Source organism: Stegostoma tigrinum, chromosome 17, assembly GCF_030684315.1.
Source record: "Stegostoma tigrinum isolate sSteTig4 chromosome 17, sSteTig4.hap1, whole genome shotgun sequence".
Lineage (NCBI taxonomy): Eukaryota > Metazoa > Chordata > Chondrichthyes > Orectolobiformes > Stegostomatidae > Stegostoma > Stegostoma tigrinum.
The window spans coordinates 4,894,472-4,917,182 of NC_081370.1; the positions used below are offsets into that span (position 1 = coordinate 4,894,472).

Sequence of the window (22,711 nt, forward strand, 5' to 3'; positions counted from 1 at the left end):
GAGAAAAGGAGATAGGTGCAGAGGAGAGTATAGGTGGGGAGGTAGGGAGGGGATAGGTCAGTCCAGGGAAGACGGACAGGTCAAGGAGGTGGGATGAGGTTAGTAGGTAGCTGGGGGTGCGGCTTGGGGTGGGAGGAAGGGATGGGTGAGAGGAAGAACCGGTTAGGGAGGCAGAGACAGGTTGGACTGGTTTTGGGATGCAGTGGGTGGGGGGGAAGAGCTGGGCTGGTTGTGTGGTGCAGTGGGGGGAGGGATCCTGCACCACACAACCAGCCCAGCTCTTCCCCCCCACCCACTGCATCCCAAAACCAGTCCAACCTGTCTCTGCCTCCCTAACCGGTTCTTCCTCTCACCCATCCCTTCCTCCCACCCCAAGCCGCACCCCCAGCTACCTACTAACCTCATCCCACCTCCTTGACCTGTCCGTCTTCCCTGGACTGACCTATCCCCTCCCTACCTCCCCACCTATACTCTCTCTGCCTATCTTCTTTACTCTCCATCTTCGGTCCGCCTCCCCCTCTCTCCCTATTTATTCCAGTTCCCTCTCCCCATCCCCCTCTCTGATGAAGGGTCTAGGCCCAAAATGTCAGCTTTTGTGCTCCTGAGATGCTGCTTGGCCTGCTGTGTTCATCCACCCTCACATTTTATTATCTTGGAATTCTCCAGCATCTGCAGTTCCCATTATCTCAGGAGATGCAGGCATGTCTTTTGCCCTCCAATTCTTTGCTTCTCCACACAAAGAAAACACAAAATGGCATGAAGGGTATGACAAAATGTTGGATCTGACTTAGCTATATAACTAGAAGTGTGTGGAAGCTGCAAAGGATGAGTGAGAAACTGACACTGATGCTAGGTCTGTGAGGATACGGCTGAGTATCTGTATGTTAGATATGAGCCTGTTCGCTGATGAATGGGTGACAGGTCTGTGGCATATTGAGTATATGAGAAGGAGAAGGTGTTGTACGCACAGTGTGTTTGGGCACTTGGTGATCTTGACCATGTGTCTCAGATCATTGAACTTTTTCCAGCATTGCAGCCAGGTTCTTGGACAGACTTTGAGGATTGACCTCTCTGGGCACCTCCTACTCTTGTTCATGTGTTTGTCTTACAAGGCTTCTGGCTCCTGAGAAAATATCACCTTTCACTTCCTTCAGCTTCTTGGACTAAGGCCTCCAGCCCTGCATCAGAAAGTGGGGAAGCGCTCTCTCTCTCTCTCTCTCGCTCTCTCTCATGTTATTCCATTTTCTTCCACCTATCCAACCCTTTCCGGCAGAGTTCCAGCTGCAGTTGCTTGTGAATGAGTGTACTTCTCCTTTAAGAGAGAATGGCAAGCTGGATAAAGCATAGGTTGTTGGTGTGTCCTGGTGACCATCTTACTGATGGAACCCTATGTCAAGCATAAAACCAATCAGCTACCCATTTCATACTTGGGTGCATCGTACAGTCAGTGAAATGAGCAGACTGCATGAAGACCATTTATTGGCTGCTTCAATTCAGCTAATCAAATATTGCAATCCCTTTGCCCTGAAATGAGCATAATCATTTGCAAAGCAATGTAACAGTGACATAGTGGTAATACCATATATTTCTGGAACCCTAAATTTATGAGACCTTAGTACAAATCCACCTTGCCTCACCAAATGTTGAAACTTGAATTCAATTTAAAAAAAACTAGAATGAAAAGCTAGTTTATCATAGAATCTCTACAGTGTGGGAATAGGCCTTTTGGCCCATCAAGTCCACACCAAACCTCAGAGCATCCCACCCAGACCTATCCCTCTACAGCCCACCCAATCTACACATCCCAAAACACTACAGGCAATTTAGCACAGCCAATCCACCTAACCTGCGCATCTTTGGACTGTGAGAGGAAACCAGAGCACCCCAGAGGAAACCTGCACAGACATGGGGAGAATGTACGAACTCCACACAGACAGTCACTCGAGGCTGGAATCAAACCCGGGTCTGTGGCGCTGTGAAGCAACAGTGCTAACCACTGAGCCACCGTGCTCATTTAGTGGACACCTTGTAACCAATCAATTGTTTCAGAAAACCCATCTGGTTGACTAATGTATTTTAGGGAAGTAAACCTGCCATATTCTCTTAAAGGGCGTGTCTTTACCAGGTCTGGCCTACATGTGACTCCAGGTAAATTGGGATTGGCAATAAATACTGAACCAATAAGCAATGGCTTATAAGCAAGCAGCTTCTGTGAAGGAAAAACAGAGTTTTAGGTCTGGTGACCATTGCTCAGAAAAAACCAAGTTTCCAACACAGTATCGCATATGCCAAATCCAACTCAAAGATTGCCGCCAGTTAGATCCACATCAATACCATATATTGCAGAGAGAAGATTTTTATCTCAGCAGTCTTCAAAAGCTCTGAAGTGGATGTTCATTAATTCAAAACATATCCTTTGTGATTTTACCGTTCTGAGGAAGGGTCACTAGACCTGAAAGATTAACTCTGCTTCTTTCTTCACAGATGCTGCCAGACCTGCTCAGCTTTTCCAGCAACTTTGTTTCTAATTCTTTTAAACGTTAATTTCCATTGTTCATAAAAGTCTCACATTGCAAACCAATCGCTATCACCTTAACTCCAGAAAGACTGATAAGTTCATTATTGAAACCTTTGTATGCCTGGACCAAAACCAACATGCCACTACTTCAAAATCCAAACGCTCAAGCAAATTATGTTAATATATGAAAGTCAAACACTTTACCCTCAGACCTGACTGAAGAAAAGGAGAAGGTGAGACTTGATAGAGGCATGCAATTTTTTGGAAGGTCTGGATACAGTGAAAAGCATCATATTGATCCCATTGATAGAATTGTCAAGAACTAGAGGATGACAGATTAACATGAATGGCAGAGAAACAGATGTGAGGGAAAAAATTAATCATAAAATGAGTGGTTAATATCTGGAATATACAGACAAAGGGGACATTGGAACTAGATTCAGTTGTGACCTTCAAAAGAGAATTAGGTTATTCTGTGATTGAAAAGGATTTTTGGCATTTTAGGGAAAGGTAGGAAGAGTGGGACTAGCTGATTTGCTCTTGCAGAGAGACATCATGGACATGACAGACCAAATGGCCTCCTTTTCTCAACTACTCATGATTCTGTTTCTCCCTTTTACAGATCTGCCATTTATTAGAATGTATTTTAAATGCAAGTTATTGCCTGAGAAATGGTATTTTTTTGTTTATTATAAGACAATGCCTCAGTTTGCATAGTACTATCAGCAATTGTAAAATCACAAAGAAAATGTTTTGAATTAATGAACATCCACTTTAGAACTTTTGAAGACTGCTGAGATAAAAAAATCTCCTGTCTGCAATATATGGTAATGAGGTAAATGTAACTGGTGGCAATCTTTGAGTTGTATTTAAGAAATCTGGTAATGTGTTGGAAACATCAGTTCAGAGACATTGTTAGAAAGTCAGATTTTAAAAACGGATACCTCCTTTGTTAAACTATTGAGTTAAGTTTGATACAATATGATAAGATTTACACACTTTTAATTAAGGCCTTAACAAGAAATGTACAAATGTAATCAATCCTGTTGTTTTTTCAGCAAATGAGGGAAAGTTATGCTGCATCTGGTTGTCAACGAACTGATCTGGGAGTATTCCCATCCAACTACTGGTGTCTGCAATAAAATTGTTTTGCAATCTCCAGATCAAATTTTGAAAATCATAGAAATACCATAAAAATTTGGAACAAAAGAACCATTTTAATGATGTAACCAGACCTCTTCATTTTTTTTTTCTATTCATTTTGTGGGATGTGGGCGTCACTGGCTGGCCAGCATTTCTTGCTCATCCCTAGTTGCCCTTGACAAGGTAGCAGTGAGCTGCCTTCTTGAACCGCTGCATTCCTCCTCCTGTGGGTTGACCCACAATGCTATTAGGGAGGGAATTCCAGGATTTTGATCCAGTGACAGTGCAGGAATGGCGATATATTTCTTAGTCAAGATGTGAGTGATTTGGAGAGGAACTTGGAGATGGTGGTGTTCCCATATATCTTCATTTGCCCTTTCTTTGATGACATCATGCCAAGGAATGTTGGCAACACTGGGTCAATCTAGTCCCAGTTATAAAGCTGCCTGATATTCTCTCAGGACATGTGCTGATCTCTCACAGGATATTAGTTCCAGTGGTGAGCACAGCCGGGATTTCTTGTAAGCTGAAAGACATGAGAGTTGTCAAAAGGTTTTGCTTGGCTCACACTGCAGTACTGCTTTTGCCAACTGACTGCAGAGCAAAACTGGCACAGCCCAAAGTCACAATATTGTTTCCCACTTCACTTCCTTGCTAGAGTTCAAGGTTCACAGACTCAGCCAACATAGTGGAAATAAATTTGGAAGAAAATGCACCAAACCATTTTTAAAGCAACTTTTGACCAAATTTGTCCTACCTACAATCAACATAAATGAATTTCTATATTAATGTGATATGTTCATTAATACAGAATTCCAACATTATTTATTTTAGTAGTTAATAAACATTGTTTATATGGTAGATTAAAACTTATTTGAAACTTGTATTCCAATGAAATTTCTTTGATCAATGTTAAATGCTGGAGAGCAAAATGCAAGTGACGTAGAATCAATCTATTCCTGGGCACCAGGGGGATGAATCTGTTATACTCTCATCTAAAATGACTCTCACCTATTCAACAAGTAAGAACCTGTGCATTATTTTTCTACAGTAAATCCTTTAAATATACGTCCATAAAGCTGCACATCTGTACTGTCTTTGAATTGCATTAATATATTTAACAATTCCAGGAGTAGTAAACCATTCTGTTTGAAATTATATGAAACACAGAGTGCAAATTAATCCAATATATGTTATATATGGGTTGCTTGGGATCAAGGACCACTTGGAGAGTGAATTAGAGGATTGCACAAAGGAGTAAAGCCATCAACTAGTCTGGAGGTTCACTATTCCAATGCTTGGCCAAACATTGTCCAGGTGTACTACTTATTATATGTTACTCATTAAAAATGTTGTATGGAACATTTTCAGACAACTCCAGCTTTTACAACTGGTTTAAGGTACTGCACTATTATATAGAGAGATCGATTTCCATTGTAGTGACTTAACAATTTACCTGCACTTCACTCAATCTAGCCTATTGTATTTGCTGCTCGCAATGTGGTCTCCTATAAATTGGGGAGACAAAATACAGACTGACCGATTGCTTTGCAGAACACCTACGTTCTGTCTGAAAGAAAGTGACCCTGAGTGTCCAGTTGCCTGCCATGTCAATACATCATCGTGTTTCTGGGCCAACATCTCTGTCTTGGGCATGTTGCAGTGAGCCTCAGCACAAGCTGAAAGAACAGCAATTTGTTGTTGGTTTGGGAACTGTACAGCCTTCTCGACTCAACATCAATTTCAATAATGTTTGAAATTGATGTTGAATCTAGAACCTTCTCCTATGTCCTCACCCTAACCCAAACACACCAGGCCTCGTCGTCACATGAACTGCGACCACACACATCCCATTCTCAGCTATAAATGGTCGCTATTAGCAGCTATTCACTCTCCCAGGTTGACTTTACCATTCCTTTGTCCAACTGTTGTTCTCTCTCTCTCTCTGGGCTCTACCTCCACCGATTGTTCACTCCTGCCCCATGCCCCCACCTTTCCTGGAGCACATATACCAACCTTTTTCCAATGACCATCAGTTCTGAAGAAGTGCCGCTGGGCTTGAAATTAAACTCTGCTTTCTCTCCACAGATGCTAGCAGGACTGCTGAGTTTCTTCCAGCAATTTCTGCTTTTTTTTAAGAATTGTTTTTGACCTGAACAGTAGTCCATCAAGAACATTGGTGATTTGGTGGTTGAATTGGGTTTTCATACACTTTGAATGGTTTGTAGAACAGTAGGAGGTCCAGGATGGACATGTCATCTGAGAAATGGGAGGGGGAGTTGAAATGGTTCACGAGTGGGAGGTGCAGTTGTTTATTGCAAACCGAGCATAGGTGTTCTGCAAAGCGGTCCCCAAACCCCTGCTTGGTTTCCCCGATGTAGAGGAGGCCACAATGAGTACAGCGGATGCAGTATACTACATTTGCAGATGTGCAGGTGAACATCTGCTTGATGTGGAAAGTCTTCTTGGGACCTGGGATGGGGTGAGGTGGAAGGTGTAGCACTTCCTGCCGTTGCAGGGAAAAGTGCCGGGTGTGGTGGAGCTGGAGGGGAGTGTGGAGTGGACAAGGGAGTCACAGAGAGAGTGGTCCCTCTGGAAAGCAGATAAAGATGGGGAGGGAAAAGTGCCTTTGGTGGTGGGGTTGCATTGCAGATGGCGGAAGTGTCGGAGGATGATGTGTTGTATCCAGAGGCTGGTGGGATGGTACGTGAGGACGAGAGGGATTCTGTTTTGGTTTTTATTGCCGGGCGGGGGTGTGAGGGATGAGTTGCGGGAAATGTGGGAGGCACGTTTGAGGGCATTCTCGATCACTGAGGGGGGAAGTTGCAGTCCTTGAAAAACGCAGTCATCTGAAATTTACGGGAGTGTAATGACTCATCCTGGGAGCAGAGGCGAAGGAATTGGGAATAGGGGATGGAATTTTTGCGGGAAGGTGGGTGGGAGGAGGTGTATTCTAGGTAGCTGTGGGAGTCGGTGGGCTTGAAATGGATATCGGTTTCTAGGTGGTTGCCGGAGATGGAGACAGTGAGGTCCAGGAAGGAGAGAAAGGCATTAGAGATGGTCCAGGTGAACTTAAGGTTGGGTGGAAGGTGTTGGTGAAGTGGATCAACTGTTCAAGCTCCTCGTGGGAGCATGAGGCAGCGCCGAAAAAGTCATCAATGTAACGGAGGAAGAGGTGGGATTTAGGGCCAATGTAGGTACGGAAGAGGGATTTACCTACTTTTCTACCATTTGCTTACTAATCTACTACAATGTGATGTAAACTATACCCCCTTTAAAATCATAAAATATATGAACACTTAGTCGTGATTAAGACAGACAAAAGACAAATCTTTCAGCATGGTTAATGTGGGTGAGAAAAGAATATCTAGAGGCTAAGCAAAATTCCAAAGATAAAATGTCCAGATCACAAGATGTAAACTTAATTCTCACTGTTCTTTTAATTTTGTCAGTGATGACACACTGTTGTCTATAGGGTGATGGTCATTCTTTGATACGATGATTGGTTGGGGGTATTTAGGTCTTCTTTGGCATTGAAGTTCTTTCTTTTGAGCTTGTTTGAGGTTCATTTTTTTGTCTTTTCCGTGCACGGAGAGAGAGGGCTGGAGAAATGGACAGCTCCGGATGTTTGTTTCTGCTTTTGCAGCATTCTGCAGCTCAGAGGTCCGATGTCAGTTGAAATTCTTTAACTCAAAATACCTTCCAAACCATTCAGTTTGAAACTCTCCCTTTCCTTGCAACAGAAAGCGAGTTTGGCAGAATTTTACCAAGTATCAGCTGGTCGTTTTGGGCAGTTTCTTTGAGGCTTTCTCTCCCTAAGCTTTAGCAAGTTATCTGATGGAATTTTATGATGTGGTGTTGCTGGTGTTGGATCAGGGTGGACAAGGTCAAAAATCACAATAAACCTGTCAGACTACAACCTGGTCAGAGATAATGGGAACTGCAGATGCTGGAGAATCCAAGATAACAAAGTGTGGAGCTGGATGAACACAGCAGGCCAAGCAGCATCTCAGGAGCACAAAAGCTGACGTTTTGGGTCTAGACCCTTCATCAGAGACTACAACCTGGTGTCCTGACATTTTTGACCTTATGGAATTTTATGCAGCTATATACAAACATAATGTATAAACCACATTGCTATGGCACTGTGCTGGCACTATCAGCAGCAGAGGTACTCACATTGCCAGGATTTTCACTGCCGGCACTACATTTAAAGGCGAGCTGCGCAGTAGGTCAAGTGGTGCCAGCTGCGAAGAATCCTTCATTGGAAATGTGAGCTCACATTCCGAAACGGAATGCTATTTTCTCTTATTACCAGGAACTGTGATTGTAACCACAAGCTATAAGAATCAGGTTACACAGGCTGCAAATCCCAACACCCCATGCCACAGTATCACTACTGGACACTACCACATACAGGATCTGATCACCCATTCCTTCTCCTGAATTTGACTCAACCATCCCCTCATCTCCTTGCGCCTGACCTGACTCCCTAGCAATTCCCCAGAACAGACACCTCTATTTCTCCCAATCACCCCACTTCCTCCCCATTGGACGTGATTTTCCCAGCTCTCTGTAAACTACCCTAAATCTGTTGCCATGTGGATAGCATAGGTTCATGTAGAGGGAATCTTGACTTTAAGGGAGAAAGAACTAGAAGGATCTGAAATTAAATATGATGATAGATGATTTATTTACAGTCTAAACACCAACACAGAGCTGTGATGTCCTGTCCCTGTGAAGTAAATTCTATGCAGTCTGTCGAAAATCTAGGTTAAACTGAATTATGAGCACTGTCAAACATGGGATACAAACTGTATCCTGTGGAGTTTCATGAAGCATTCCTCTTGTACTACATGTTAAAATTAATTTTCAAAAAGAAGTAGGTCAAGTTAATTAGGATGTAATGTTGGTGCACCCTATTTCTTTGGAGAAATGACTTACTGAACTCAGAAAAGGTATGAGTACTAAAAAGGCTGCTGTGTGATGGGGATTTGGGACACTTGATTTTTAATTCCATTCAAATGTATTGTTAAGGGAATTAGTGTTAGTCATTAGAATTTGATGGATAATGTACCAATCACTGTGCTTGTGATGTGGCACCATGTCCTGTTTAAATGAGAGTTAGAAAATTGCAGCTGCAATTTTTAATCTAACCTATGAAGGTGGCCCTCTTTGAGCACATTCCTTTCTCTGATTTGATGTTCATTCCAGTCAGAATAAGAGCAATGTATCGGGAAAATAACATACCCTCCACCTGACATTATAGGGGTTTGTGAATAGCAGGATGTCTTTTCCCTAGGCCAGGGATGGTCAGAACTAGAGGGCATACTTTTCAGGTGAGGGGTGAAAGTTTTAAACAGGACATGAGGGGTAACGTTTTTACACAGATAGTGGTTCATGCGTGGAATGAACTGCCAAAGCAAGTGGTGGATGCGAGTACAGTTACATTTCAAAGACGTGAATAGGAAAGGTTTGGAGGGACCTGGATGAAGTGTAGGTAGATGGGACTAGTTTAGTTTGGGAATATGGTCAGCATGCATGTGGCAACTGCTCTGCACAGGACTCTAACAGGGAGTTGTGATCTCAGCCCAGGCCATCACACAAGACAACCTGCTATCCTTTGACTCTATCTATACTTCTTCTTGCCACGGAAAGGCAGCCAACATATTCAAAGACCCCTTCCACCCCAATTATAATCTTTTCCAACCTCTTCCTTCAAGCAGAAGATACAAAAGCCTCAAACATGAGTACCAACATGTTCCAGAATAGCTTCTGAAATGGTCCCTGTCAAATTTCAGATCTAACGTTGATCTTGCTTTTGTGCACCTTCTTTGAAGCTTTGTATTCCTCACTCTGTTCGATTACCCTATGATCTTTGTAAAGTATGATCTGCCTGTATTGCACGCAAAACAAAACCTTTCACTCTATCTAGGTGCATGTGACATAATAAGTCAAAGCGAATCAAATAAACAAAAATTAGACAAAATGTTAAGGACTATTAGGGGTCAGATATGACATATCCTTCTCCATTTGAATCCTGTACTAGACTATCCAATTTTCCATCCAAACATAATGTGATAGTTTGGACGGGTCCAACAAATTTCCTCTTGTATTTTGTTACTGCAGTCCTTGTATTACCAATACAGTTCAGTTTGGAATCATTCTTTAGTTTTGAAATTGTGTTACTAATTTCAAAGTTATAATTGTTTAAGTAAATTTGGACAACAGTATTTCCAGCATCACAACTCTATTTCAAATCCTACATGGCATCCACTTGTAGACTTGTGCTGCTGAGATGTGAATGTCACCAATCTTTACATTGGGTCAGGGATTGTAAGCTAGAGATGTGCAGTGTAGGAAACTGATGACATTAGCATTGAAATAATTTTGACATATTCAAGCTACCATCCTCTCTTAAACACACACAGCTAAATATATAGGAAGAACCCCCAACCAATGCTATTTAAAGAAACCATCAATTTCTTTTTGATTACTTGTTCCATGGAATCCCGACATTGTGGAAACTGGCTATTTGGCCCAACAAATCCACACTGACCCTCCAAAGAGCCCAGACTCACTGACTCACCCTATCCCTGTAGCTCCGTGTTTTGCACGGCCAATCCACCTAACCTGCACATCTTTGGACTGTGGGAGGAAACCCGAGCGTCCGTAAATAAACCCCAAGCAGACATGGGGGAGAATATGCAAACTCCACGTGGACAGTCGCCTGAGACTGGAATTGAACCCAGAGCCCTTAGTGCTGTGAGGTAGTTGTCCTAATTGTTGAGTCACTGTGTTGCCCCAAGTTGTTCAGTTGTATTGTTTATACCAGATCAGCGGAAAAGTATGGTGATTTGCACTGTTATCTTACATTAGAGTTATACAACCTAGAGGCCTTAATTTTGATTTCAGGGATTTTACTCAGGTTACTTGATCCCAGTCATGGGGACAGTAATTTCTATCCCTTGGCCTGGAAAATGATAGGGAGAATTAACAGTCACAACACAGAGGAAGTAAACTGCTAAATGTGGAAGGAGGAGGAGGAGAGAGTTTCTCAGCAAGAGACTTTTCCCACCCATAGGTTTCAGGGAGCAATTCTCCTACCCCAGTTCTGGCAAGGAACAGGACATTGGGTACCTTTGTTTCACCAAAGAGGTTGTCCCTGAAATCTGCTACTGACTGTACCCTGAATTGGAGACTCAGAGCAGGGTGAGGACATCAATGCTAGTAACCAGCTGGATATTGAGGAAATGGAACTGCTTGGAGTTCTGGCACTTTGCTGTATTAATAAGTTAGACTAACAGACCTTGCAGGAAAAGGCATCATTCACCATGGGAATGCCTCTCCTCCTGGTGAAATTGTGAGTCCAATTCATCTGTTGCCTTTCGGCAACAGCACTCAGTAAGCCTCAAGATGTTGCAGATATTCTGGAAAAAGGAGCCCGCCACAGCAATGTTCATAACTGTGGTCCATTCACTGAACTTAGCTCCCTCATAACTATCTTATGAAATATCATTGGGTGCCTCTAATCATTGGGTGCATGGCAGCTTAGCTTCAATATTATCCTTGACAGCTTTTGCAGCTAATAAGTGGATAGCAGACTGTGCCATCACGTACCTTTGAAAATAAATAATATATTGGATGAAATTTCATATCAGAAAGTTACACTGCCACATGTAGCTTCATTACATCAAAAATCAATGTATTCTACTTGAATGAAGGAATTTATTGTTATTATTTATTTATGGAATATAGGCTGGGGCAGCATTTATTGCCCATCTCCTGTTGCCCCCGAAAAGGTGCTGATGAACTTCTTAAACTGCAGCAGCCCACCTAATGTAGAAATGCCCAGTATGTTGTTGGGAAGAGATTTCAAGGATCTTGGCACAGAAACAAGAACTTTCCAGTTTCCTTTTGAATGCGTCAATTCTTTCATCTGAGCAATAGAGTGAGCTCTCTTACCTTGTGTGGTTTTATTCAGATAATTCATTTCACTGACTGTGTCTGCAAGGTAACCCAGTTTAGTGACCCACGCATCATCATTCACTGGCTTGTTCAGGCCTATTATCACCTAAAAATGTATGCATAAGATAAAACATATAAGTGGTATACTGTCTCAAGACAGTTAGGTTTGCTAATGCATGGATTGTGCTCTGTATCCACTTCAGCACAATGGGAGTCCAGATATTTATGTATGGTCACAGGGAGATGGTAGGCAAGACCTGATTCTGGGATTCCTACCCCCATTTCCCATCATGAGAACTTTAAGCTGCGGAGATGTCAAGCTTACATTCATTGGTCCTGGCTTTGCCAGCTCCATTGCTGGAATAGCCATTCCTGAAATGTCGATAATGCCAGGCAAATGTCTGAAGGAAATGAGGTTCAGAAAAGCTTAAAGGTGTCGTGAACAATTGGGAATCCCTGTTCTGTAGTCTGGCAGCCTTTTGACAGGTAAGTTGAAGGTGTATTGCTAATTTCACATGTCGAAAAATCTGCAGATGCTGGAATCCAAGACACACAAACAGGAGGCTGGAAAAACACAGCAGGCCAGGCAGCTTTTGGACGAAAGGAGCAGTCAACATTTCAGGAATTACCCTTCTTCAGGAATGGATGTGGGGGTAGGGGATGCTGCAGATAAAGAGGTGGGGTGGGGTAATGGAATGGTGGTGATAGATGGACAATGGTAGTAGGTACAACCTGGTGGACCAATGGGAAGGTTGAATCTGATTGGCAGCTGGAAGGGAGGGTCAAAAGGTGGAACGGGAGCCAGGGATGGGTGGGAAGGTTACAGGAGCTGAGGAAGGCCATGTAGTGGGTTTGTTTCATGATGTGGTTGAAGAGCTGAAGGGCTGTGTGGCAAAGTGCTGTTTGGTTAAATTATTTCTGTTAATTTACTGTTGTGATTGATGATAGGATTCTGTTCTTGAAAGATAACTCCATTGCATTGACCTGCATTGTAAGTGGGAGAGTCTTCAGGTGCTCAGAATGCATCCTTCATGTATAAAGTTATCTTCTGCAGTGAACGACATTGATTGCAGATTTGACTGTGTCATTGGAATCCAGTGGTTTAATATTTCCATTGAATGACAGCTCAGAAATCTGATTCATTGTTTCACGTCGCTGAGTCTTATCCGTTTCAGTTCTTCAAAACTGGAACAGAAAGCTGAGAACTTTCAATGACTTCAAAGGCTTTAGTATATTCAGCTCTGGAGGCTATGTCAACACAGTTGTCCTCCCATTATGAATGCTTCACCGAGTTGCAAACCCCCTAATGAATGTTACTCAGCTGGTTTTGCTTGTCAGCCATCAACGGAGTTTGTGAGTTTGTTTAACTTCCCAGTTTTATAACTACTAGAATTAGAGAATTAAAGTGGCCCTTTTCAATGATGGTCTGTTGAATTTGGCCATTCTTTGAACATCTCAAAGTCTTCCTCATAGGTCACAAGAATTCTGTACAAAGTGGATACTGTACCAATGAGCATTTGGAGTTCAGAGGGGTAGATGGGGGAAAGTGAGTGACCATAGGAGATATGGAGGCAACATAGATGAATAAGGAGGATGGGATGATATTCAAGCATAAAGTGAAGGGAGATAAGAGCAAAGAGAAGTGAAGTTGCATGGGGTTGAGGAATGTAGGGGTGAAGGGTTTGGGACTTCACTCTCATCTGCAGAATTGGACCAATGCCTCAGTGAATAAAGCTGGGCTGATTGGAGGCAGGTTACTTAAATGCCTGCCTGGGCTCTACCTCCCTTCATGTCTACCTCAGGGCCTGCTTCAGGAGACGGTGACCCTGATACCGGCCCATCCCCACCATGAAAATAGCGTGGGTAGGCACTGGAAGGCAGGATGCAAGGTCACAACATTGGCTCTGATGAAGAGTCATTTGGATTTGAAACGTTAGCTTGCTCTCAGATGCTGCCTGATTTCCAACACTTTTTTTGTTTTCAGTACAGATTCCAGCATCTGTAATAATTTGCTCCTCCATCATAATGTTGGGAAGTGGCCTGTCTTCAAGAATGAGATTTTAGTCCATGTAATTTGTTGCTGTACTTCAGAAAAAAATGAAGGCTTGCACTTACATAGTGCCTTCCTTGACCAGATATCTCAAGTATTTTACAGGCAATGCAATGCGTTTGAAATGTAAAGCTAAAGGAAAAGTCACTATAATCCTGCTGGACCAGAAGGCTGCTCTATTATCAGGGAGAACCAGCTGGTCGTGGTTTAATGTGAGGGGGGAGGTTGAGAAGAAGAATCAAGTGTGGGAATTGACCCACGCTGTTGGCATCACTCTGCATCGCAAACCATTCAAGCTAACCGACTCCCTATGCTATACTATAGGGCACATATCTATCAATTTCCTGTTAGTAGGAGCTTCCTGTGTACAATGTGAAAGTGAGCAATCTTTTCTGATGTTGATTGGAAGGTAAGTATTGTCTAGGATATCTCACCAGTTCTTCTTTGAACTAGTGTCATGGAATCGTTTAGAGGGGTCAGGCAAGGTCATTGTTCAACACCTCATCTGACAGTTGGCATCTTTGGCAACTCAGGCGTCCCTCACTAAAGCATTGAAGCGTCAGCCTTGATTTTTGCGCTGAAATTCTGGCGTCGGCCTTAAACACACAATGATCTGACTCAGAAGCAAGAACGTCAACTGAGCTATTCCTCACACTTTATAAAATGAACAAGGTTAGCAATTGTGATATTGAGAAAATCTGGCTCAACATCTTTCACAGCAAGTCCCTTGCAAGCAAGGCGTTAATATAATGCATATGCAGAGGCTTTTTAGGTCTTTCACAACACCATAAGCCTTTCTGGTCATTGCTCCACCTCAGTGCAACTTGTGCAGTTGATTTCATGTGCGTGTGAACAGTATAATTAGGTGCAGGAGTAGACCATTCAGCCCTTAAATACTGCTCTGCTCCTGCACATGTTATGACTGATGGGGCCTCAACTCCACACTCCTGCCTGCACCAATAACTCTTGACAGCCTTGTTAGTGAGGAGCTTTTCTCCGTCTGCCTTGAAAATCAATTATACAAGCAATTCAAAAATGTCATTGGTTTGCTGATGTCTTGTTGCAAAACAAAACGCCCCCTTCTATTTCCTTATTCTGCACATACCAAACAGGCAGAGGGGTGGGATATATTACAAATGTTTGAGAATTTCACAAAGTGTTTGCTACACAGGCGAACAATCCACTGTGAAATACATTCATTTGACATTAACTACTTTGATATTAAATGATGCTTGACATTCATTAACTTGGCATTAAATGAATATCATCTGACATGAAAATTTCATCCATGTTTACTGCTTTACAAAAATTTTGCGTAGAATGTCAATGGCAAGTAGCATATCAACTGCTCAGCAACAGTGTGTATTCTTTTTCTTTCTGATTTGACAATTTTCTTTGCCACGAATTAGGATGAGACAACAAAATTTTAAGAGCGCCTCATTGTAGAGATTGTTACGATGGTACCAAACAGTTCCTTTCACTCTAAAAAAAAGTGAACGTTGCTTGTCCTCCTATCTTTCAGGCTGGGTGATTGAATGTCTCTGTAATTTGACGAGTTTTGAAGATGTGTCGGGCAGTACTGGTGCTCAAACTCGTTTGGGCTTCTGAGTTTATGTGCTTCTGATCACCATGCCCGTTGCCATCCTTCTTTCTTATCAGCTTCTTTTTCTCACCTTCTTTGGCTTTGGTTGGGGGAGGTTTCAGAAGGTTTCTGCAGCGGCCAAGGTAGTGTGGACCATTCCTTGTGGCCATTTGGCCACCTCCTGGTGTTTCCAACGATCCAGGATTCTTCGAGGTGGCTTCTGTGGCGTCCTCCAGCCTGGGATTTCAAAGGCCCAGCATGGCGGCCCGCTTCAGCGCAACAACCCGAGATTTGGCGTCTTCGATGTCAGCCCTCCACGACATTGGAGGATGTGATTCCTGTCTCTTCCATGTCCTTGGGATCCCATAAGTCCATGAATTGAGAAAAGATGGACTCTGTCTTAATTTTTATACATATATACGATTTCTGTTATTAATATAGGTGCCAGAGTAACGTGACTTATACGTTTAGCATCATAGAATCCCTACAGTGTGGAAGCGGACCATTCAGCCCATTGAGTCCACACCGACCCTCCAAAGGACATGCCATCCAGTCCCAACCCCCCCACCATATCCCTGTAACCCTGCATTTCCCATGATTAACCTACCCAGCCTGCACATCCCTGGACACTCTGGGCAATTTAGCATGGCCAATCCACCCTAACCAGTGGCAGGAAACTGGAGCAGCCAGAGGAAACCCATGCAAACATGGGGAGAATGTGCAAACTCCACACTGTACTTTTCATTGCATTTTTTTTTGTGAAAACACAAGTAACAACAAATTACTATTCTATTCCGGTCTGCAATGCTAAAGTGTTTTTGTTTTCCCACTTGCAGTACAAATAAACTCCAAATTCAAGTAGCTGAACTGCCTTAATATTCCTTAATTCTGCCAGCCTAGTGGTAGTTTTATGTCTTTGTCCAAGGGATTTACCACAAAGGAGATGCTTCGGCCTGTAGGTGGAATGTGATGGAGGAAGTTCTGTTATCATCACGTATGGGTTTTGTTGTTTCAACCCTTTTGGATTCATCAAACATTTATCCATATCTAGTATATAGTGTCTGCATTTACAACAATTTTTCTTGTTCTTCTGAATTTTTCTAGCTCCTTCAGAAGTAGCTGTTGGCACAAGGGACCCTAAATTTATTTATCTGTCTATCTGCTGGCAACATCAGCTCCACACCATCAACCAGCCAATAAATGCAGCCCTAGACAGCCATCTCTACAATCCATGACAGAATATAACAGGAAAAGAACTGGAGGGAACAGGAACAACAGTATTCACTGCAGGCTTGATTCATGTATATTCAGTCAAGACCGGATTGAAATTCCAATTCCACATCCTTCATTCCAGAAACAGAGCTTCTTCCTATTTCAATATTAATTTACAAACTGGTGGAGAATTAACCATACTGGCATTAGCAGATGGCAGGAGAGAAGTCAACAATAAACAAGACTCTAAATGACATTATTCACCAGACCTCATTCCAATAAACCATTGAGGGACCCTACTCCCACTTTTTCCTTTACCTTCCCCTAGTTTCATGCCTATCTCTCAATGGTTTTAGATTTTTATTGTTACATATACTCAATTATAGATTACAGTAAAAAGAGCACAATCACCACACATGGTGCCATCTTAGGAACAAAGGTACCTAGATTAAAAAAAGGTGCAAAGTTACAAGAAAAACAGAGTTAAAATGTTAAGCAGAATAAGTAGCAAAATAAAGCAATACAGTGATAGTTAACATTAAAGTCTTTCTTAATTTGAATGAGAAAATAAAGGAATTAAGTTAAAAGTTCAAGATAATCAAATGTGAGGCTGGATGAACACAGCAGGCCAAGCAGCATCTCAGGAGCACAAAAGCTGATGTTTCGGGCCTAGACCCTTCATCAGAGAGGGGGATGGGGAGAGGGAACTGGAATAAATAGGGAGAGAGGGGGAGGCGGACCGAAGATGGAGAGTAAAGAAGATAGGTGGAGAGAGTGTAGGTGGGGAGGTAGGGAGGGGATAGGTCAGTCCAGGGATAGGTCAGTCCAATGCCTGCCTCTTTGTAGGTTACGTGGAACAGTCCCTCTTCCGCACCTACACAGGCCCCAAACCCCACCTCTTCCTCCAGTACATTGATGACTGTATCGGCGCCGCCTCTTGCTCCCCAGAGGAGCTCGAACAGTTCATCCACTTCACCAACACCTTCCACCCCAACCTTCAGTTCACCTGGGCCATCTCCAGCACATCCCTCACCTTCCTGGACCTCTCAGTCTCCATCTCAGGCAACCAGCTTGTAACTGATGTCCATTTCAAGCCCACCGACTCCCACAGCGCAGGCCCGACCAGTCCCCCTCCACCGACACTCTCATCCGCCTAGCTGAACTCGTCCTCACACTCAACAACTTCTCTTTTGACTCCTCCCACTTCCTACAGACTAAGGGGGTGGCCATGGGCACCCGCATGGGCCCCAGCTATGCCTGCCTCTTTGTAGGTTACGTGGAACAGTCCCTCTTCCGCACCTACACGGGCCCCAAACCCCACCTCTTCCTCCGGTACATTGATGACTGTATCGGCGCCGCCTCTTGCTCCCCAGAGGAGCTCGAACAGTTCATCCACTTCACCAACACCTTCCACCCCAACCTTCAGTTCACCTGGGCCATCTCCAGCACATCCCTCACCTTCCTGGACCTCTCAGTCTCCATCTCAGGCAACCAGCTTGTAACTGATGTCCATTTCAAGCCCACCGACTCCCACAGCTACCTAGAATACACCTCCTCCCACCCACCCTCCTGCAAAAATTCCATCCCCTATTCCCAATTCCTCCGCCTCCGCCGCATCTGCTCCCACGATAAGACATTCCACTCCCGCACATCCCAGATGTCCAAGTTCTTCAAGGACCGCAACTTTCCCCCCACAGTAATCGAGAACGCCCTTGACCGCGTCTCCCGTATTTCCAGCAACACATCCCTCACACCCCGCCCCCGCCACAATCGCCCCAAGAGGATCCCCCTCGTTCTCACACACCACCCTACCAACCTCCGGATACAACGCATTATCCTCCGACACTTCCGCCATTTACAATCCGACCCCACCACCCAAGACATTTTTCCATCCCCTCCCCTGTCAGCTTTCCGGAGAGACCACTCTCTCCTTGACTCCCTTGTTCGCTCCACACTGCCCTCCAACCCCACCACACCCGGCACCTTCCCCTGCAACCACAGGAAATGCTACACTTGTCCCCACACCTCCTCCCTCACCCCCATCCCAGGCCCCAAGATGACATTCCACATTAAGCAGAGGTTCACCTGCACATCTGCCAATGTGGTATACTGCAACCACTGTACCCGGTGTGGCTTCCTCTACATTGGGGAAACCAAGCGGAGGCTTGGGGACCGCTTTGCAGAACACCTCCGCTCAGTCCGCAACAAACAACTGCACCTCCCAGTCGCAAACCATTTCCACTCCCCCTCCCATTCTCTAGATGACATGTCCATCATGGGCCTCCTGCAGTGCCACAATGATGCCACCCGAAGGTTGCAGGAACAGCAACTCATATTCCGCCTGGGAACCCTGCAGCCATATGGTATCAATGTGGACTTCACCAGTTTCAAAATCTCCCCTTCTCCTACTGCATCCCTAAACCAGCCCAGTTCGTCCCCTCCCCCCACTGCACCACACAACCAGCCCAGCTCTTCCCCCCCACCCACTGCATCCCAAAACCAGTCCAACCTGTCTCTGCCTCCCTAACCGGTTCTTCCTCTCACCCATCCCTTCCTCCCACCCCAAGCCGCACCCCCAGGTACCTACTAACCTCATCCCACCTCCTTGACCTGTCCGGCTTCCCTGGACTGACCTATCCCCTCCCTACCTCCCCACCTACACTCTCTCCACCTATCTTCTTTACTCTCCATCTTCGGTCCGCCTCCCCCTCTCTCCCTATTTATTCCAGTTCCCTCTCCCCATCCCCCTCTCTGATGAAGGGTCTAGGCCCGAAACGTCAGCTTTTGTGCTCCTGAGATGCTGCTTGGCCTGCTGTGTTCATCCAGCCTCACATTTTATTATCTTGGAATTCTCCAGCATCTGCAGTTCCCATTATCTCTGAAGTTAAAAGTTCAACAGGCTTTGATGAGTCCTCCACTAAGAATATAGTACAGCACAGTACAGGCCCTTCAGCCCACTGTGTTGTGCTGACCTATTATCCTACTAAAATCAATCTACCCTGCTTACCCATCATTATACTGTCATCTGTGTGCTTATCCAAGAGTCAATTAAAAGCCTTTAAAGTAACTAAGTCCACTACCACTGCCGGCAGCGCATTCCACACACCCACCACTCTCTGTGTGAAGAACCTACTTCTGACATCTCCCCTAGACCTTCCTCCAATCACCTTAACATTATGCCCCCTTGTAATAATCATTTCCACCCTGGGAAATAGTCTCTGGCTATACACTCCGTCTGTGCCTCTCATCATCTTGTGTCCAAGAAGTATATCTAGCTCTCTGGGAGACCTCGGCTGCGTGTGCTCGATGCCTCTGTCACAGATACCAGGGGAGCTCCCTCACTGTTTGCTCTTCCCATATTGGGCTGCAATGCCATCGCTGCTGCGGATGCTGCCACCTCCCCAGTCACCCCCTGGTGCCTCTGGAATATGCCCATGCAGGACCTAATCTCGCACCGGGCCGACACCACCACGAGCCGATGAGAGAGTAGGCTGAGACCCACCACGATCGCTGACAGATCAGGCCGAGACACTGCCATGAGCTGCTTAGAGACTAGGCCGACATAACAGCAAAGACACCTCAATGGGTCCACGCTGAGGCCAGGAACAAACACCAAGAAGAAAAAATAAAGAGAAGGAAATGAGAAAGAAATGGACAGAGCAGACAAGCTCCTGATGGGCCATCCTATTTTGCTGCCATCTTGGACAATTTTGACTCACAGAGCACATACTACCCAGACTAGACTGACAGAAGCTCACCAAGTTGCAAGTGATACAAAAGAGCTGTAAGACGAGAGGTGAAAACTGCTCTACATTCCGAAAGAGGGAGGGGCTTGATGTGTTCAGGGTGTCTGGAGTCACTGAGCTACCAGCTAATCCCAGGACAGACTCAACCAGACACAGTTCAGTTAACCTGAGTGTGTGAAGCCTTATGGCACCACAAGGCCAAACCACTGCTGTCCTCCTACTGACCCCAATTCCTACACTCAACCCTCGGGAGAAATCACTCCCAGAATTAGAAATCCCTCCATCTCTGTCTCACTCTTCTTCCATTCTGCCTGGTCTCCAAGGCCATTTCCTCTGCACCATCCCCAACATTCTCATTTGTCTCTGGAGCAATGTGCTGTCTTCTACCACATGGAGAGACGTCAGAGAATTACGAGTGCAAGAATTGCGTTGCAAAGGCTGTGATAACAACTGTGTGGATGGTCACCATTCGGGAAGGACGTGAGAATGTAGTAAGATGATGCTGAGTGTGAGCATTAGTAGGTCTGATGTTGGGTCTCAAGAGACAGGAACAAATGGGGCTGCAAGGAGTGCAGCTCTATGGTGTGCTGTGCTGAAAAATATTGGAGATATCCCTGTCTGGGAGCTGGTTCCTGTAAGAGAGATTACGTTCACTTCTCCTGCACTCCTGAGAGGTCGTTGAACCTCTAGTGGCACCGAATCCAGGTTCAAGCAACCACATTCTGACTGCTGATTGCAACAGTCACTTCCAGCTCTTGCCTGTTTGGTCAGCGAGGTTGGCTTTATCCTCCCCTCTGCAGGAATTAACATGTCACAACCCCCATAGTGCCATCAGAGAACCAGGCACCAGCCATCCCACTTTGCTTCCTATAGCCTTTGGGAGCAGGGTAGAATGCATCAATTCTGATCTGTGCCAGAGTTGTTTGAAGGACAAATCCTCCCATTCACCAGTGCAGGTCCAGTCATGTCTGTTACAAAACCTAGAATTGCGAGTGAGTTAGTGTTTACAATGTGTTCCAGAACCGTTCGGATTCTCCACACCTCTCTCTATTCCTGCCTTTAAGAGTGGCTTGTGCTGGTTAAAAACACTGCCTGACAATCCTTTTGCTGTCTGGCATGGTCACCCTTCCTCTGCCTTTTGTCAACTTCACTTTGTCCAAAATTCTGCTCCCTGGGCCCCATTCCACACCAAGGGTTGCCTGTTATACCCCCATCCCCTGGAGGGTGGGATGGTAGGAAGACAGATGTCTGGGCCCATGGCAGTCATAACCATTTAAGCATCTCCACTCACTGTCATCATGACTTTCATGTGTCAAGAAAACACGCGCACTAAGGAAGGCCTACCCTCAGGCCGGTCAGAGGCTTCCCACATACTCTCTCCACCTGCCCCATGCATGGCACCAGCCTAGTTTATAAATTTCATTGTTCCAGACCTCCTTATCTTCAGGGACTCACTGTAGTACCAGCTGTGGCCACTGCACCCAGTGGCACTGCTAACACAGTACTCTCTGATGAAGGGTCTAGGCCCGAAACGTCAGCTTTTGTGCTCCTGAGATGCTGCTTGGCCTGCTGTGTTCATCCAGCTTCACACTTCATTATCTTGGATTCTCCAGCATCTGCAGTTCCCATTATCACACATATTGGCTATATGATTGGTCAGCATCTCTTGAAGGTAGGGCTTCCTCTCAGATGGGGCTGGAAGTCCTGACTCAACCTAATTAAGGGTCAGGTTTCTTTTCACTCAGTCATACACCTGGACCCCACTGACTGGCCAACATTTACTGCTCATCCTCGTTGGCCTTGGTGGTGAGCTGCCGAATTGAACCATTGCAGTCCTAATGCTGGTAAACCTGCCCCCAACTCTTATGCTGGGGCTATTGGAGGGTGCTCCTGTATAAAATTCAGCCCAAAAGCCCACTCACCCATCACTGCAAACTCACTGGTCTACCTTAGCAAGAATGGAATTTTCTGATGGGTGGCACAAAATGTCTAGAAATCAATACAGCAATAATGGAAGAGGTCTGAACTCCAGACATCTCCATGTTTAAGAAAATTTGCAGCTCAAAATTTGGGATTAAGCAGAACTTTGTCTCTTCTGCATATTACTGCATCAGCCCAGAGGGGAATTGATGAAGTTTAGCCATTTGTGACACTTGGTTATAGATTTCTGACACATTTCTGACATAGTTTCTTCAGACTGCAAAGGGTCCACCTTCCATGTTTTCCACTGAATCTACTGGGGCCCAGAAGTCACACTCTCATTCCTGTGGATGTAGGAACCTTCCTTGAGAAATTGTGAAGGCACAGAGAATGCTCTCTGGGAGACTATCATGGGAGGTGAGAGGGACTTTGGATGCATTATAGTTGGGTCTACAGTAATGACTACCAAATAATGGGGAAGAAAGTGACATGGGTGATGCTAATGAGGGAAGTAAGGTAGAGTTGGCATAATCTCAGAGGATCCTAGGGCTGCTTCTCATTAGAGAGAGGCG

The 22,711-nt window shown here is 44.7% G+C and overlaps 1 protein-coding gene across 14 annotated transcripts in view; it reads left to right on the plus strand.

Moving 5' to 3' along the window:
- The window catches only part of syt12 (synaptotagmin XII), a 218,333-nt gene that overhangs the window by 129,875 nt on the left and 65,747 nt on the right, over positions 1-22,711 (plus strand). The window lies entirely within an intron of this gene.